The sequence below is a fragment of the Thermobia domestica genome, chromosome 15 (genome assembly GCF_964235325.1).
Source record: "Thermobia domestica chromosome 15, izTheDome1.hap1.1, whole genome shotgun sequence".
NCBI lineage: Eukaryota > Metazoa > Arthropoda > Insecta > Zygentoma > Lepismatidae > Thermobia > Thermobia domestica.
The window spans coordinates 71742882-71763795 of record NC_137468.1 but is presented as its reverse complement, the minus strand read 5'-3'; positions in this window follow the sequence as shown (position 1 = coordinate 71763795).

The following is a 20914-nucleotide window of genomic DNA, read 5'->3' as shown; positions in this document are numbered from 1 at the left end:
GAAAAATATTCTTCCCAGGCTGGGACAAGAGTAACTAAGTTAGTGCCGGAGAAAGAAAAACTAGAGACGTGAATTTCTTTAGCTTTCCCCCTTACAAATAAACGTTTTGTAAGTAACAAACGTTTTACGTCTGACGTATGACTGCCTATCGTTCTGTGTAGCTCCGTGAGTAGAGCCGTTGCTTGGTAATCTTGAGGTTCATGGATCGAATCCCATCCAGAGCGGTTAAACGTTTTTCATTCTTTGTTTCCCATATCTTAAGATGTTTCTCCCCCTTCATAATCATCTGATGCTCTCAACTGAGTTCACTTGAATTCATCAATTGGTAGTGGGATGCTCTCAGGTTCGGGTGAGCTTTTACATGTCTACTTACAAAATCAAAATTTTCGAAGAAATATGCATGCTAACCGATCATTTTGTATCAAATTCTAAATTTGCACATGTGACTCTATCTCTCTTTCAACATATTTTCATCTCTCGTTCTCCATTGTCATCAACTATTACATAAGATGGCTTGGGAGCGAAACTTCAAATCATAAAAACGCTATATCAATGAGCCTACCTCCTGAAGTGACAGAATATTTATTCAGGCTCTGCAAACTCATTTCAGATCAAACGACTGAAAGAGTGATCATTGCAACAGCAGCAGGATTGAGTTTTCATTTTTTCTTGCACACGAATTGGACATATATCAAGTAATTAGGGATGGTACCGAGACCGAGACTAGTCTCGGTCTCGTCTCGGTATCGTCTCGAATTATCGAGACGAGACCGAGACCGAGACGGCCTTTTATATACCGAGACGAGACCGAGACCGAGACAGCCTTTTATCTACCGAGACGAGACCGAGACCGAGACAGAGCTCTATAAATCGAGACGAGACCGAGACGAGACTTAGGTCAGTCTCGAAAGTCTCGGTCTCGTCTCGAATATTGATATAGACAACTATTAAGATTGACCTTTACTCAAAATTTCTTTCGTTGCTGTATTAGATAATATGGGAACAGTTGACTAATGTTCATTGGCGTATTTAGGGGATGGCTATCGGACTGAAGCCCCTCCCGAAATATATTTGTGATCATTTTTTCGCATTGCACGTACAACACAAATATTTCTTACTCGTTCTCAAGCCTCTCCCGAAACAAAATCCACTGCTGATGTGTATAGCCATCTCTGTCTCTCTCTCTCCCTCTCTCAACATATATATATATATATATATATATATATATATATATATATACCAGCGGATCCAGGATATGATCAAGGGAGGGGCTAAACCATAGTTTGACATTTTATCCAGTGTAAAGAAAAAGTAGGATTGAAGCCCATTTTATACAGTGTATAGCTGAGCGTCGAGGGGACGTATAACCCCTTTAACACTTCCCTTGGATCCTCGCCTGTATATCATATCTAATATAAGTAAAAGGAAGAGTTTGTTTGTTTGTGTGTCTGCGTGCCTATCTTTCTGATTGCCTGTGTGCGGCCTGGGGACCAGACGAGAGTCCAAGAGTTACGAAATTTGGGTGACAAGTATCATGTCCCAGGCCTGAGACCAAGAAGAAGCGTTTTTTTTCTTTTTTTTTTTTAATTTTGAATCAGGAGGAGCGTTTACTGGGACATGTAAAAGTAGTAGAAAATGACCAATATTAGTGTCGAATACATAGTTTTCGCAGTCGCTGAGATCAATGATGATACTTGCATTAGCGATGACTTTCAAAGTCAGCTACCAGTGCATGCGGGCCGTGGTTCACTTGCGGGGGAGGGGAGTACCGAGACGTAAAAATAATACAAAATGACCGATATTAGTGTCAAATAGTTTTCGCGTTTTCTGAGATCAATGGTGAAACTCCGATCGCATTAACCTCCAAATTCACCCCATTCAGCTGCGGGCCGGAGTTCCCAGGAGGGATACCGAGACATGTAAAAGCAGGGAAATAATGGAGCGTATACGGGAGTATACGGCGTATACCCACCTAAAATTTTTAAATGCCAGTGTACACTCAGCTTAAATTTATGAAAGAATGAGCGTATATTGGGGTTCGTATACGCCAAATAGCCTTGCGTATACGCTATACTTTGAAACCGATCGAGCGTATACCTACCAAAAATTCTAGCATTACACCACTGTGTAAAAGTAATCGAAAATGGCCGATATTAGTGTCAAATGTATAGTTTTTGCGGTCGCTGAGATCAATGGTGTCACTTCCATTAGCGATGACTTTCAAATTCAGCTACCAGTGCATGCGGGCAGGGGTTTACCTGTTGGGGAGGGGGTACCGAGACATGTAAAAATAATACAAAATGACCGATATTAGTGTCAAATACATAGTTTCCGCGGTTGCTGAGATAGTGATACTCCCACAGGCCTTGACTTCCAAATAATGGTCCCATGTGAAAAATGGGTATTTCATCTAGTTATATATAATAGTCATATATATTAAAAATGCTGATTTTTTTTTAACATGCTGTGTGAAATATGGAAGGGAAAATTCTTCTAGATACTCTGCAATACCACTAGATAAACAAGCAATGTTGCCAACGCAACATAAAGTTGTAATTTCTCAAATTGCACTACGTTTGATATTACATATTTCTGTTCAGTTAATTTAGTTTAGTGCGTGGTTTTTTCGGGGTTCTCTCGTTTCCTCCCACTTTCTTCATTCCACCATTTCATTCATCTCTCATCATCACAGTCTCCTTTAGCCTAACCGGCATAACCGTGGGACGTAAAACTCAAAAAATTCATTTCATTTTTTAATTGAGTTTACCGCCTCTTTCAGCAGCGAGGTTATATGAGACTGAACCTACTGATTAACGTTGAATCTAAACCACATGAGCTCCCGCAGGTAATCTAACCCGGGTCTCTCACGCCATAGGCTAACTGCTTAGCCACGAAAGAGCTCTACATATTTCTAATTTAGATATTAAATTAAACCACAAAAGCACATCTATTACTCAGTGTAACAAAGGACAATACATATCACTAACATCAACATTTTGGAGATCTCTAATAACCCAAATGGCAGGAACATTATAACATTAGTGTTCAGTAGTTTTAATTACAAGTCGCAGTTACATTATTTTAAGCAGTGTTGCGAACTTAAATAAATTGCTAAATATTATTATAAATATAGTGCAAATAACGTAGCTAAAGTGCAAAATAATTTAAAATTACTCGTAATTTGTTTTATGGTGCAAGAATGTTTTCAAAACACGATATTTTTCATAGTCTTTCGGCTACTTATGATGTTAATGTCAAAGTTTTCGCTCCAACAATACATGTAAAAGCAATTTATAACTGAAATTAAACGTAACTGACAACTTTTCAGTAACACTAGTTGTTCTCCCTAAGCCTTAGGCCTGGTGCATTTTTTAGATTAAAACACTGCTTTATTAAAATTTTAATTACACACTAACTGCATTTCATTTGTTATAGTTTGACCACAGACCACCTCAAACTCGATCCATACCATATAGCTATATGCAATTATTCAAAGACTTACAGTTAGTAATACACATTGTGTTGATTTTTGGTTTGTTTTGTTTTAGTTTAACGTCTCACGATTATGCTAGGGCGGCTAAAGGAGACGTGGAGTTACTGATCATAGTGAAATCCGAAAAACTTCGGCCGTTGAACATTACCGCCACTCGGGACCATGCGAACCAAAATCAAGCGTACTAGCCATTACAGCAAATGGAGGTTTTTACATTGTGTTGATTTAAATAATTGAGTCAGTGTTGCCAGATCTGAACATCAAAAAGTAGCGTGTCTGTGCTCCAAAAGTAGAGGATATGAACTATTTGTAGCCCAAATATATAGAAATGAATTATTTGGCAACTAATGACTGGTACTAATGAAATAATGTTTAAAATAGACCGGAAAATGTGGTGGACATATTGCAAGACGAAATTATGATCGATAGACGAAAACAATTTTAGATTGGATACCACGTGACAAAAACAGCCTAGGAAATGTCCGCATACAAGAAATTGTGACAAAATCAGGAACTACTGGGGAGTAACCTTGAAAAGAATTACCCAAGATAGATAGTTGTAGAGAAAACTTGGGAAGACTTCATCCGGTAGTGGATTGATAATGCTTCATTATGATGATGGTGATGATTTTATATCGAGACCTCAGAGGTAAACTAAACCAAGTCATAATTTCGTAATTTTACAGGAGAAGCGAAAACCCGGTTCCTTAACTAAGATCTATAATACTGTTTTTCAAACTATACTAAGTAGTTACAAAGTAGTAAGATGGCCTTAGACTTACATTATTACACCACTAGAAAGAACATAGTCTATTAAAAAAAAGTATTCTAACTCAATTTGACCAAAAAGTGACTTAACATAGTCTACCACTAATGTTCATATATATATATATATATATATATATATATATATATATATATATATATATATATATATATATATATATATATATATATATATGTATGTATAAATTTACTAGGTAAGGTAGGGTAAAATTGGATCCAAAATTTAACGAAAGTCATACAGCGAAAAAAAAAAGTATATTTTTGACTATTTAATACTTCATGTTGCTGCAAAACTACGAAAATGAATACAAAAGAAAACTAGAAAGTTAAGAATCACTTGTTTTGGCGAGAGAGACAAAAAATAGATACAGCTAGCTCGAATTACCTATATACTTATATAATATGTATATTCGTGTTTCGCAAGTAATTTTCAATCAATATAAAATTTCAACGTAATGAACGCACGATTGGTTTTCTCGAATAAAGATCACATGCACCGCTAAGAGCTCAGGAATAAGCTTAATCTATGTTACGGCAGTGGATATACGTATGCGTATGTAATGCATTATAACTTTAGGAACTTGTATAAGAAACAGAATGTACTTAAATTTAGACGCGAACTATGCGAAACATCTAACTTTGAATCTAACTTATTTCGTGATGCAACCCGAGCCCACACATAGCAAAGATGAGTGCCGTAGCTTCCACCACAAAGTTCAGGAATTTCGTGTTATAAGGTGTCAATTAAACACGTAGATGTGAAACGGTAATAAAGCATTTGATCAATTTTAAACAAAATATATTGTAGTAATAATTTACCCTATTTGTTCAGATAATGAACGTTATATTATGTTTTTAAAATGACAGTCAAAACAGAATGTATTGGATAATAAATGAGAAATTGTAAAATTTCAATTTCGGTAAGATTAAATACATTCATGCTACTATGTGTTGCGTTATCCGTTAGAATGTATTGAACAATTCTTATTCTAAGGAAGGGAATAAATTACTGTATAGTACTGAAGTTAATTTAATAGAGTTTAATTGTATAGACAGTACTGAGGCCATATGAGAAAGTCTTTTGCTGAAAATGAAATATGGGTTACTATTAGAATTTTATCCCAGATATGATATACCCACTGATGATTGAACTGGAAAACATGCATAGAAGGCATCAGCGCTAGCAAATTAGCTCTGAAGAAGTACACCATACTATAATTCTAAGTCAAGAATAAGGCCAAAAATAAGAAGCAGAAACGACGGACTTTACAATAATAATACTTTTACAATTTTAATTTCACCTTTTTATTTCGAGACTTTCGAGACGAGACCGAGACGAGACCGAGATTTGGCCCTCGAGACCGAGACCGAGATCGAGACGAGCATTTGTTGACCGAGACGAGACCGAGACCGAGACGGCAATTTTTGACTCGAGACGAGACCGAGACCGAGACAGCTATTTTTAAACCGAGACGAGACCGAGACTGTACAAAGTCTCGTCTCGTCTCGTCTCGATACCATCCCTACAAGTAATGTGTTTGCCATAAGAACTACACGTCTGAGTTTGATCTCATTTTGGAGAAATGATTCTGTATACGGTAGTGGGAACTTTGCCCATGTTTACGGGAATTTTCAGTGCCTCGTGATTATGCCACCCGCCTTCCGTTAAAGCTAATTCGGTTGCAATACTTCTCGGCAAATTCTTCGTATTCAACTGGTGGAGCAGTTTTGCAGTAAATCTCGATATGGCTGTACCATCCAGAAGTGTCCCTTACTGTACAGTATTTACACACACACACACACAGACATATATATATATATATATATATATATATATATATATATATATATATATAAAATAAAAATTTACTGCGTCTTTACTATTTAGCCTAGAGCCATAGTTCAAACGCCATTTTCTTCAGTATAACAAGCCCTTTCCAACGGTACCACCCGCATGTCCATGTCATACACATGAACCGGAAAATTCAGAAGAAACCCGGATTTTTTTTTTCAAATCTCGTCAAAACACTTCGCTCCTCGGGCCCGGACCTTGGTTCACGTAGGGATTTGATTTTTTTATATTATTTATAGTATTATTTTTATATTTACAGGATTATTTATATTATTTTTATCTTATTTTCTTCAGTATAACAAGCCCTTTCCAACGGTACTAATCACATATCCGTATCTACACTTGAACCGGAAAAATCGGATTTCTTTCTGAAAAACTTATCCTTCGGAACACTTGCGCCCTTCGGTCCCGCCTCCGATTTCACGTACGGATCTGAAAAAAATTTGAGAAATATCGAAAGGTACACACAATCTGTATGCAAAGTTTCAATCATATCTTGAAAACTAAAGGCGTGAATTGTTTTGTTTTTTTAATTTTCCTTAAGAAATAAAAGTCACGCGCCTCCGCCCCCACTTGGAGCCGCCAAGTTGAAGATTCGGTTCTAAAATACATCTGGGGTGTTGTTTGGTCTATTCTTGACTGGAGCAATAAAAAAACAGGTTAAATACCATTTACAGAACCTAAATAAGCGGTCAAAGACGTTATTACGCCGTGGTGCACTCCGCATCAAAAAAATTGCAACAGCTAACGCCGTGCAGTTAGGCCACTAATATACACCTTCTTATCCCCTATATACACCTTCTTACCAGGAAAAGAGACCCCTCTCTCTCCTCCTTTCTTCGAAAGGAAAAGTTTATGTTCCCTATAGACGTAGCATGTTTCAAATTTCAACGTAAATAAAAGACATTGAATTATAGAATGGAACCAAACTTTGTGTGTGTCGAGCAGCGTTGCCAGACTCACAGCTCGGAATTATTCCAAAACCTGATCGAAATTATGCTAGATTCGGTCAAATTATGCTAGATCCTCATAATTACTAATTCAGAAGTTTTTAAACAAAAGAAAACCAAAGCTGAGATACGATAACGTACCTTAAAATACGCAAAGTTCAAAAATACGAGAATAGAACTCAATACTTCACGCACCAAATCTTTGTAACTCAACTAAACTACTGCAGTCATTTCCAGACTCACAGCTTTTGGCTTCTGAAAAGAATAAAGAAAGAAAGATATGTCGTATAAATGAATGCAAAGTGTTTGTTTACATATTTTGAAAGAAAATGACCTTGCAACCAAAGGATTAGAAAACCCTGGGAGGAGCTACCAAAAAAAAAAGCATCTCTGGGTTGGACTGGGACAAAAACATGCCGAAAGGCCTTTGAGTCACCTGCATTTGTGTGCTATATGTTTCATCAAGAAGCTACCGTCTGCAATAAAACTCATTTTCAGAAACACTAAATTGTTTTTATTCCCACCCCCCTTCTCTAAAGGTATTGGTAAAGGGATAAACTCCCGCCGTTTCGAAATTGCTTCGAACAATAAGGCTGCCTGAATGGTTTACCGATTGTATGAATCAATGGGACAGAATACATTTCTGCCGTTCTCTTTCTTCCCATTACTAACTTCTTTCTCATTTCCAGGTTTTTCGACTTTTTGATAAACTTGCTGAAATTATGCTAGATTTGGACAGGATGCTAAAAGCAAGATGCTAGATGCTAAAGATATGCAAATCATGCTAGATCTAGTATCATTATGCTAGATATGGCAACACTATTGTCGAGCTAGTATAAATAAAATTTGTTTCAAAATTACCAAAAAGGTCACCATTTTCTATCTACGTGTACAATTTCAATAGTTTATTATAAGTATTGAATTCAGTTGTTAAAGGAGCAAAAATTACTTATTTATTTATTTGTTCTTTAAAATTAATTATAAATATATTCAAAGATCTATTTTCCCTAGACCAAACAAGTCTTTGATACAAATAATAAAATAATGAAGTAATAATATTATCATTAATAATTTAGAATTTCAACAATTGATAATTAAAACAACAGCGGACATCTAGGATGATACTTTTTCATTAATATTTGTTGTAATGTAGTCCAGAATGATATTATTAGCTTTGCGAAGGTTACATTATACTGCTGTGTAACCCTCCAAAGAAACATTGGTCTAGCAATAAAACACGTTAATCTATGTTCAATAGGTGGGTGTTATATGTTCCTCTAGAAGGAGCTTGGAAATACATTTCTGACCGTGTATTGACCATCAATTTCGATTAAAATTCTTGGTACGAGCTAATGCGGTTTAAATCCCACTTAAGCTGCAGGAATTCGTCTCATACAGCTTCTGTGCTTAAAGAAACACTAAACCAAAAAAATACGTTACATCATAGGCACCAACTTTGGGGGGAAAGGACACTTTTGGCCCCCCAATATTTAAGGTGGGATCGTCGCCCCTACAATATAATCCAGTCGAGGAAGAATAAACAAAGAGGAGCAAGAATTTCTCTCGTAAACTTCGTCGTGCTTTCAATTCATATAGGAAGAGCCTTTTTATTCGATAGAAAACGTCATTTTCAGGACTGTTTAATGAAGCACTGAAGCTTCCATCAACACTCTAGCAGTACTGATATGACAAGTGAAGATCAATGCGGTGCGCAAAGTTGCAGTGAAGTTCCCAAATTTTCAACTTGAATTTGTTTTAATGGCTTAAGGCAAATTTGACTTAGGTCATGAATTTCGCAGAGGAGCGGATGAAGTGGAGTAGCGGACCGAGATCTGGGGGGAGGGAGAAAAGGGGGTCCTCATCAAACAATCGATGGAAAACGGCTGAGTATGATGATATTCATTGTTTGCCCCCCCCCCTCCAATATTTTCTTTAAGTCAGCGCCTATGCATTACATACATTTTTGGTGCCTCGCAGTCATGTTTTAATGAAGCCTTATTACTTCTTTATATTCTTATATCCTTTTTTAATGTTCAATTGTTTTCACAAAGCATTTTGAGAATTACAATCACTTGAATTTCTCCTTTTATTAGTTCACACTCTACTCCTGGAGAACAGCGGCAGTTATATTCTACTTCCGTCATAAGCATATTACGATCGATCGAAACTGTGATGTGATCCAGACGATATAGACAAAAGAAGAATAAAAATATGAAACCAAATAATCCTTCTACTTATCGAGTCTTGTGAGCACAAATGTCGTATGTTCAGTTTTTCTCAATATTAATATTGTCAGCTTACGCGATAGCTTGTTATCTCTTAGGTCAGGTTCATAAATATCAGATGTCCTATATGTAAATAGCTCCTTGGTAACACACGGTGAACAGTCGTCGCAAAGCTCAAACTCTGCTTTTGCTAGGGCACACTTATCGTAAGGCCTGACAGATAATAAGTGTGCATTTATGATAAGTTATGAAGCAAATAGTAACAACAGTGCTCTCTATATGAATACCTGGAATCATCATTCAATGTTAAAATATTTCAATTATATTAGTTTAACTCCGGAATTAAGACGTAAATCCAGAATCCCAGCAATAATAGACGTTAAAATAGGTCACTGGTTCCTACGTCAATGACGTCATTTGTTTACTTTCCCTGACTCAACCTGCTAAAACGTCTATAGCTTTGGTGTGACTGTGAAGAACAGTTTGTTGGTTACTGTTTGTGTGTGAAGGAGAAGATAACCATCCATTGCAAGGTAAGGTGTAATTACATACCGTTATGAACCACAAATAATACGTTCTGCATTCTTTGCAGTTACATTCCCTGTGAATGCGCTGAAAAATTTCTGACGTAAAGGGACTAACAAACAGTCAAATTTTATATGTGCAACTTGATGAGCCATGTGTTGTGTCACAAAGTGTAGAAGGGGCTGCGACAGACTCAACAGTGAAAGATCGAGAGTCCGTAAATGATAATGATCCCTCTGCAACATTTACTATAGAGAATAATGTAATCGCTAACATTGAGCATAGCGATCCCCCTGAAAATGTAGCTCTGCATTCACCATGCACTGTGAATAAAAGTTTATCCAACATTTCCGATCTGATCATGATCCAGATTGTCCCTTCTGATCATGGTTGTAATGAAACTACCAGTGACAATGAGCATAATGACCCTGGACTGCTTCAGAATACTTAACCCGATGCTGCTTACGCTACAACAACTAACAATGGGGTAGCTCAAAAGGAAGATGCACCTTTAAAAAGGGGGCTTAAAAGGAAATCTGCGGCTGAGAAGTAGAAAACAAATGTCCGAAAAAATGTCTAGAGCTGCGGGGAAAGAGTATATCACTAGGAAAAATAAAGCAGCGAAGGAAAAAACAAAGCCTACGGATTGTAGTAAATGTTGCTTCCAGTGTGGTTCTATTAGTGTAGAACAGCGGCAGTTAATTCTTGAGGAACACTATGACTTAACAGACACCAAACGCCAGAAATATTTTATCTTCTCTTCACTTACAGAATCTGTCAAAGCAAGACATCAAAGTAGACAGAATCAATTGACGAAACAGAAGACAATATATAATTCCTGAATTTAATGCATAAAGATAATAACCCACTCAGTGATGCAGCGTTCACCTCTTGTGTATATTCCTCATTCGATCCCAGCCAGCACCAAGTCTGTGAATTGCTTCTTAAGCTACAATTATATTGAATAAATTAAATGACCCCACCCAAAAAAGAAATTCTATTAGAAATAGGACCACCTAAATCCACATGAGATCATTACGTCTCTACAGGGCCATTCAAACTTACCTCCACCAAAAATAACAAAAGGGTGCATTCTGGAACTATATTAAGCCCTCCTCCTATTTCCATTCCGCTTTCAACCAAGAATATCAGCTTTATGCAACATCACACATAACGTTGCCCACTACTTCCGTCAGACAGTGACTTAGAAAACACCCATCCAAGACTATGAGCATCGCACTAACCTCGTGGAAACTTTCCCGGGGAAAAATTTCCCGCTGTCTACCGGAGTTATTTTCTTCTGCTTACCTCTTCATCCTTTCTTTTTATTAAAATATCTGTTATATAAATCTTATACAGTTTTAAGAAGTATTTCTCAGTCTTCGATCACTTTAAATAAAATGTTGCCCCTTCGGCATATGATGTTGCAACAGGGAGAAAGGATGTTTGCTTTTAGCACACATCGACCTCATACGCAACAGAATATACTCCTTAGCTCATATCAGCCTCTGGATTAGGTATTTGAAGGTTTTCACTCCGTAGCAGATAGCGTCCTCGGGAGTAGGTATTAAAGGTTAATATTCTGTAGCCTACAGCAACCTCGTGACTATGTATTGTAGGATAAATCTCCGTAGCCCATAGCGGCCTCGGAAGTAGGTATTAAAGGTAGACGTTCGATGCTCATAGCAGCCTCGGAAGTAGGTATTAAAGGTAGACGTTCGATGCTCATAGCAGCCTCGGAGGTAGGTATTAAAGGTAGACGTTCGATGCTCATAGCAGCCTCGGAAGTAGGTATTAAAGGTAGACGTTCGATGCTCATAGCAGCCTCGGAGGTAGGTATTAAAGGTAGACGTTCGATGCTCATAGCAGCCTCGGAAGTAGGTATTAAAGGTAGACATTCAATGCTCATAGCAGCCTCGGAAGTAGGTATTAAAGGTAGACGTTCGATGCTCATAGCATCCTCGGAAGTAGGTATTAAAGGTAGACGTTCGATGCTCATAGCAGCCTCGGAAGGGCGATCGATTGGTATTGTAGGTGATCGATCGGCACTAGCATGATTCTTTCTTAGTTCGTCGTCCTCCTTTATAGCCGTTCTGTTGGAGGGAGAACCTGTGGACAGGTTGTCGGTTTCCTTCGTGGTTCTCCATATCTATTTCATTCCTTCTAAAAGGTGTAGTATCCTTCTGTTGTCTGCCGCTGTTTTTTCATAATGTCGTGAAATCATGTGTTTATAGTACAAATAAGTGGCTTATAGTATGTGTGGGTGCAAGGATTCTTGCAATAGTGTATACTTAATATGATGAAAGTAAATACCTCCGACACCTGCGACTTCTGTATCCTATCCCACAGTGCTAATCATTAATCTGCTCCTTCCGACAGCATATTTTACATTGAGTCACAAAACAAACCCCCTTGTACAAGCACATATATTTATAGTGAGCAGCAATTACCTTACTCATTATAATGGCATTTATATTATTTCATGCTTACATCAATACCATAAAATTCAAACGGGGATAGATGAAAGAAATGTATGGGGTTTCAATGCCTTTGTAGACTTTTCTGAACAAGGAACAGAACATATTATCTAGAAGTACTCGCTTTAATACTCTGGAAGTTTTTCTCTTCTTTTCTGAGTTTTTTATGATCATATTAAATGATGCTCATAGCAGCCTCGGAAGTAGGTATTAAAGGTAGACGTTCGATGCTCATAGCAGCCTCGGAAGGGCGATCGATTGGTATTGTAGGTGATCGATCGGCACTAGCACTGATTCTTTCTTAGTTCGTCGTCCTCCTTTATAGCCGTTCTGTTGGAGGGAGAACCTGTGAACAGATTGTCGGTTTCCTTCGTGGTTCTCCATATCTATTTCATTCCTTCTTGAAGGTGTAGTATCCTTCTGTTGTCTGCCGCTGTTTTTTCATAATGTCGTGAAATCATGTGTTTATAGTACAAATAAGTGGCTTATACCTAGAAGTACTCCTATTGTTTCTATAACTTTTATTCGAGTTTATTCCTAAAGGATGAGTGATAATTCATCTCCAATTAAATTTTAAATAAAGTTGATTATATATATACTAGCAGCGTTCACCCCGCTTCGCTGCGGTCACCCCGGAACGCAATAAACTTTGTTACTTAGATAATTTTTACTTTTTCGCTTTCAAGTGATATGATAAAAACCATAGAAGATTGCAGTAAATGTTAACATTATATCGCCTGTCATTTATGTTAACCCGCCCCGCTTCGCTGCGGTCACCCCCGAACGCAATAAACTTTGTTACTTAGATAATTTTTACTTTTTCGCTTTCAAGTGATATGATAAAAACCATTATAACGCCTGTCCTAATAACCCCCCAAAAATAAAAGAAATTGGTTCAGCCGTATTAGCGTGATGAGCGGACAAAGGATTTGTACGTTCTCTTTATATATATATATATATATATATATATATATATATATATATATATATATATATATATATATATATATTGCTTCATGTATTGCTCACTTTCTTTTTCTAAAAGCAACGTACACGTAGTAAGACAAGTTTGCATATCGATGAAAGACTATCGCAATCGAATGTGCTCGAAACAACATTATTGGCTGAATGGTGCATTGCCTCAACATAAGCAACACGGAATAGGGTTTAGTACCGCTCACGAAAATGCTGGTAATCTGAAACTCGAAAGTTCTAAGCAACTTACGACTGATGTCGCCACTGATAATGTCACTGGGATTACGTTATGACAAATTGTAATGCAGAAAAGCTTTCCTAGATGCCTCTTGAAGTAATAACAACTAATTATCCTAGTTTTAGTTATAAATGTTAATTTTGTTTGTTGTTGGGTCATACTTTATATGAAATGAATATTTTCTTTTGCGATAACAGATGTATGGTTGTATTTAAAATGCTTCTTAATGGAGAAATGAAATATACAAAAACATTCTACTACTATATTGATTAGTTGCAATGCTTAAAATAAGCTGTTGAAATGTCATAAGGAAAAAGTAACAGTTGTTGTATAGTAGGACAACATTTGACGAAGGGTAGTATCTCAAAATCTCACTTTTTCAGGTATAAAGAAAAAGATAACATGACATACCTAGACACCAATTCCAGATAATTATCTGGAATACAGGATCAGTTATTACAGTTTTTTCTCTTCTCTATGGAATGTCTGAAAAAGTGAGATTTTGAGATATGACCCTTCATCAAATAGTTGACGAAATATATCATACAATTAACAAAACTTTGATGTATAATGTTACTGCAAAAGAAAACTTTTTAAAGAATTGTTCAGAAAATGAACTATTCTAGTATCAATTATCATGATTATAACAATATAAAGAAGTATTGATAATCAAATAGTTCGGGTGACACTGACAATATTAACAAAGTACTGATGTTTGTTCACTTTCCTTTTCTTCCATTATTTTCGCTTATTTATATCATATCTGCAAAGAAAATTGAACAATATAATTTAGTAGGAGAGGACCTTGACTTCAGTTCCGGTGACGCGAGTTTACCGCAGACAGTCTAGTGTTATGACCTTTTTCATTGCTCTACTGTTTCTTGCAATATGTCTGTTCTTAAATTTAATAATAATGATTTATTTCCATTGATCATCCTTCTTATTTATTTGAAAATATATAGGAACTAAGTATAGGACATAAAGCAAAACATTTCATACTATTTTAAAGTACAGTTATTTAAATCTAACTCAATACATGGTTTGAAATATTTTATTCTACCACCAGATGTCAATTTGATATTGTAGCAATCTTTTGCCCTAAAATCACAGTTTTTGCAATAAAAATGAAGCGTACACACTCGTCACAGTTTACATGCTACTGTATCTTTCATAGGTAATATAATTAAAGCCAGTATAAGTTATCATGTTGTCTTGGCTTCATGTTACTACTAAAGTCCCCGTTTAAACAAGTCCCCGCCATTTCAAGATGGCTGTCAATTGTGCCATATGTATCAAAAGATTTCCCCTCGTCTTTTATCATTATTATCCTTTCTTCCCCGGTTTGGATGTTATTTGATTCTGAACAGTTTGGATCTTATTTGGGTGTTTCCACACTTTTGGACCACCCTGTATATTACTTCTAGTTTTAAATCACTTTTAATTATAAATATAAGGTAGGCATAAATAAGAAAATATAAGTTAATTATTTAGGAGAAAACTATTTCTTCAATTAATGATTTAAACAAACAATAGTATGCTACTTGGCACTGCACGAGCATGAAGAAGGGTAGCGTTTTTACTGAAATTCACTGTCCTATTACTCTAAATCTAATTGAGTCTCAGTCATAATTTTCTTGTGAGATATTCCTATTTGTACAAAAGACGTTCTGTAAAATTTTCAGTTATTTTCATTCAGTCCCTTTTTAGATATTGACCTGAGAAAATTGACGTTTTAAGGTTTTCGGCCATTTTGGAAAAGCTCTATAAAAAAGAAGAGTGCATTTTCAGGACTGAAACTTATACTTCAGGTAGTTATATAAGTATACAACACAGAAACAACATGTCATTAGTAAATCTCCTTTCCTTCATAAAACCAATTGTGTTCAAAATTAACGATTTATACATTTTTCCGAGTTTTTCCTGTAAAGAATTTGACTGCTCTCTCGCATGATACAAAAATTAAAATAATATATACCTGAAGTTCATTTCATGCTGAACACACTGGTATTTGAATTATTCTGATATCTTTAAAGATAGCTTGGCAATGAAAGTTTCTGGAAGCCACTTTTTTTTTAATTTTTTTTCAAACAGTGTTTTGTGTCTATCTACCTATAGCGAACACATGATAAAAAATCAAGAAAATAAAAAACGTTGATCAACAATTTTGTTTTAAATTGGGCGATTTGAAATGGATTGATCCCTTTTTAATTAATATTTGTATTTGTTTTGTAATTAACAGAAAGTGTCATTTTACCACTTCATACTGTTACGTGAACAATGAAGTGTATAGCGAAGAATGATCATGAAAGGCATACACACACACACACACACACACCCACACTCACACACACACACACACACACATATATATATATATATATATATATATATATATATATATATATATCTTTTAAAGTCCATTTTCTGACTGCCTTCATAAATTAGGAGAGACTACAGAGATGCAATTTCCAAATATGCAGAGGTCCTTCCGCTGAATTAGTTCTTGTTTTATTTTTTCACAGCAAACATCGTGAAATGAATTATGCTAGAAAACCTCTTCTCCGAGGAACAATACTTGTGAATATGGAAGACTTGATCTTAAATGTGGTCGGTGGAGTAGGGAAGACCCATGAAAGCCCGTGAGCACAGCTGGATTCTTTCGGGTAATAATAACAGAATGGCCGACAATTCACCGCCGGCTAGCGATGAACCGAAGTTGGGGAATACCTACGGAGGTCAGATCTGTATACGGCGAGTGGAGCTAACTCTAACCGGGAGTTCTAAGGAGGACCTACCCCGGTTAATGGAGTCGCATAGTAATATACACTTAATTTTGAGATCTTTTCGAAGCATAGAAAATGGTAACTGGTACTGCTGATAAACGAAATGTTGAATATTTTATGCATTTTAAAATTTTTTGGGTTGATCAGCTTTGGGTTGATATTTGAAATATAGTTTGCCATACTTCTTAGTAAGTAGTTTTTGGCCTTGACCAGAGTGAAATTTATTCTATTTTATAGCAAGACGATGTAGTTGTTGACTATTATTGTATGTTAGAGATTTAGTTGATCTGAAAATATTGTCATCAGATTTCTACAGAGGCAAATAAGCAACGCCAGCTCATAAGGTCAATTGCTATTGAACGGCGCTGTAGAGTATTAAATGTAATAAAATTGCTAAAACTGAATCCTGCATTCAGAGTTTGTTCATTGAAACTAACTCCACTTTTTTTTACCCAGGTTTGACAAGAAGTGTAATTTTTATTAGGAAGAATATATCAGTGTCACGCTTGATAATTTAGTTTTAAGAGAAAAAGCTGTCTTCTAACCAAGAGAGAGATAAGGAAAAATACGAGACACCTCCGTGGCGAGTTCCTCGTCAGTTAAGAAGGTACACAGATTAGCCAATGACGCCGATACGCTGTGTTGACTCAAGATCTCAGCAGTTCGTAGTGAATACAGACTAAACAAACAAGGCCCTATACCCCGAATAGTGGAGATACCATTCAAAATTCTCCAAATTCAAAAAATAACCAACAAGCATGACTCTCATACCCTAACAGAGATGGAGAGCGTCAACTTATATCCTATCAGTGATTGACGAATGAGGTGTTAGAAATGGACTAGGAAAGAAAAATTTTGAATACTATTAAGGAGATGGAGAAAAACTGGTTAGGAAATGGGGTAAGAAGGAGCTGTATCCTGAGAGACGTGCTATAGCACGGCCAACAAGAGATGATCTCTGACGTTTCTTACCACATGCGGTGGGACATTGCAGCCCTTACTTTGCTACCAGTGTTACCAACCACGATCACTCTGTCTTATACCATTAATTAAATTGCCACTACAGTTGCACCGAAATAAACCTTGACACGCGAGTAGTGGCAATGTCACTGCGAGCAGTCAGAGACGTTCTCTTACTGGACGCACTATAGACAATATGATGAGGGGAATGAAAGGAAACGGACGGAGCAGGCTAGATTTAACCAAAACAGAAAAATCGAAAGTGGAGACGTAGAACTTAGCTGAGGACAGTGCAGCATGGAAGCTTCTGAGTTACGGCTAGTGATCTGCCAAGAGTGGCAGAATACCTATGATGATGATGATTATATGCTGTGGAGGATTGGTGGTCAAAAGAACTGAGTTATAGGGTTATCATAGGATCCATTTTGAGCGGAAGTGTCTCAGATTTTAGTCTTTCGTCTTCGTATTTCTCAGGGTAACATTTTGTCCCGGTTTTGGATCATGGCAAGCTTTCCATCCTCACATTATCATTTCAGAACTTTAAGTATTATTTCTGTTTCATACTTTTATATTGAAAGCTTCACATTTATACCTAGGTAATAGCAATTTATATCACAATATGTTATTGGTAGAACTCGCTACATAACAACATACAGTTATTTACTACCAAATCTTCATTTTGTTTGATGTCTTACTGTTAATGTAATAGTACAAACGTGGCATTTTTGTTCATAGGTGGCAATATTTCAGTTTTGATATAATTACTTACAAATTTGTTGCATATTTTTTCTATATATAAATCCTTTCCTGAACTAATATTATTAAAAACCGGTAGGGAATTTCACATTTTCAAGTATTAAGATATATTGCGAAATTTCTAACAATTTTGCATATATTATGCAAAATTCTCGTATATTATTTTATTTATCCTATTTTACATTAGTAGCCAAGTTGTATAAGCTGCCACTCATATTGAATTTCCCGCAAATCTTTTGACAGGCATAGCAAGTGATAATTTCAATAATATATGAAATGTCTGTTAGGTATAGCGTCATCGGAAAGTAGTTATAATTATATTTATAGCATACCCTACAACCAGAAGTGTCACTTAGGGGTAATTTCATCAAAATACAGTGCAGACCACTTAAACAAACTCGAAAATAGCGAATTATTGGATATTACGAATAGGCCTATAAATAAAATCCCAGTCACACCACCTATATAAAAGATGGAAGAAATGACGGTATATTACGAACTATATTTTCCATAAAGACCGCTTCTAGCGAAGTTTTCAGAACGGGATCAGTATGTTTTCGTTTAATACTAATTTTTTAATTTCTCTCCCCAAGAAACTACTATAAAATACTATCTAATTGTAGGCTATACAAAATTCTATATTTTTGTCTCAATAGTACTTCTGCCTTACAATACTCTCTCCCCAAAACAATACTACTCTGGCTCAGTGACGTCTCGTGACAAATTTTTGGTAGTTCACAGCCGTTAGAAACTTATAATTCTAGAATTCTTTCAGTGTTCTAAATGAGAAAAACCATAAAAATCAATGAAGGTAACCATCTATATATTTACATATAATAAGAAGTACCCATACATAAATATATGCTCCATTACATTAGCATATGAAATCACTTCTGACTTTCTTCTAGCCAATCAACTTGTGAGTAACTCTTCTGAAGTTAAATTTTCTACAATTTTTCTTTGTTGATACTATAGCTAATGCACTGAGACTATTTGGAGCCACGGCGCTCCTTTAAATGCTTTTATATTCTTTAATATGGTAAAAACAACTTTCAGTTTCTGAAGTCATCGGATAATTTACTATGATTTTTCATTAATTTTATTATATGCCATTCTGTTTCTACAGTCTCTCCACCAATTTCACAAAAATATACTAAATGGAATCTCCATTAGTCTGCAAACGTTTGCTCTCTTGTTTATTTGAATTGCCACGTATGCTGTTTTGTGAATTATTAACGGTATACACGAAACATGCAATGTATCAAAATAGTGCAAAGGCACCTTTAATTACGAACGCTTTGTCCAAGTACCTTTGCATTGTTGTCTCAATTCAATTCATGCCTGTTTATTTTGTATTTATGTTCTCTGTCAGATGTTAGGCTATATAAAACGGGATTTACAGTTTAGCAAGGATATTACTGTAATATGTTTAATGTTCTCCCATTTGGAATGGAACCCTGGGCCTGTCCACCAAAGAAATACACTAGTCACTATAGAAATGAGGAGGGCAGATCATTTCATGAAATCAACCAAACCAAGGAAAATACCAAGGCTACTGAAAACTTCGGACTCCTAATAGACATACACCACATTCAAACACCCCAAAATCTGATGCAGTCAATCAAAAGTGAGCGAAATGTGACTTCTTTTTCTACAAGATTATTATGAGTCTTAATACAAATGACCATGAGAGCGAATCGTGATAGAATATTTGACGTACTTTCCAGACGCACACCCAGAAAATTTGGTTGGATGAGTCCAAAGTTTGGCAGAGAGGTCCAATACTATAAGACACTACATCTATATATGATTTATCTGATGTAATTTACAACCGAGAAACGATATCTAATTGTTAGGTTCCGCCATCTACCTAGGTATATCCTAAGAAAAAATATGGAATTAGATTTTTTTTAAGATAAGAAATAATACAGATGAAGTGTAACATCAGATCTTTAGGCTACATCAGTCAGTTCCCTGCTAAACAATTTTTCATAGTTTTATTATGAAAGTGTATAAACGTATGTCGAGTTAGGAGTTTTGAGGGGAGATCCGAACCAGAAAGAGTCTCCGTGTGGGTGCGTCCCTGGAGTTCACACTAGTTAAATTCACCATGATTATAATGTGTTTATTCCAGTTGTCATACTTCTTTACTTTTTCAATCAAATATATTACACAATTCAGGCCCACTGCAAATTACCTTCATATAAGATGCGAGAAAAGCAAAACAATGATATTTTCATTTCATAATCTAAGTATCTGCCATTTATTGTTTTAAATTAAGTTTGAATTTTCACACAGTTTAGTTTTCACCTCTAAATGATAGAACACAATTGACCGAAGTTAACTAACTTCATTCTAAACTTTCACATTCCGCCAGTGCATTAAAAGATATACAGTAGTTTGCAATAGCTCAACAGAATCTTCTACAAAATAGGGTAATAATAAGATTTTTCTTACAAGAAATTTTCAGAAAAATGCTGCCGTATCGAGCAGGCCTTAGATTCACTAGTATTGAGAAAATATTTTAGAAAAACTTAACACTGGAAACCTATCGAGAAGGGTATACGAGAGTATATGGAATATATCCAACTTTTTTTTTTTTTGTAGTCCATCATATATTTACCTAATTGAGAGGTGTAATGGAGGAATAAGGATAGATATAAGCTATAGTTTTGAAAATGGTCGAGCGCATACCTACCAAAAATTCTAGCAGTACATAGCTGATGGAAATTATGGAAAAGAAATACTAAATACTAGCTAACACATTTATAAATCAAACAGTATACCACCACACAACACGTGTTCACTTTTGCTACTTCGAAATACACTGAGAGAGAATAATTTCTGCGCATAAAGTACAATCTCCGAAGTAAGTTCCGTTCCCCCTCCCAAAG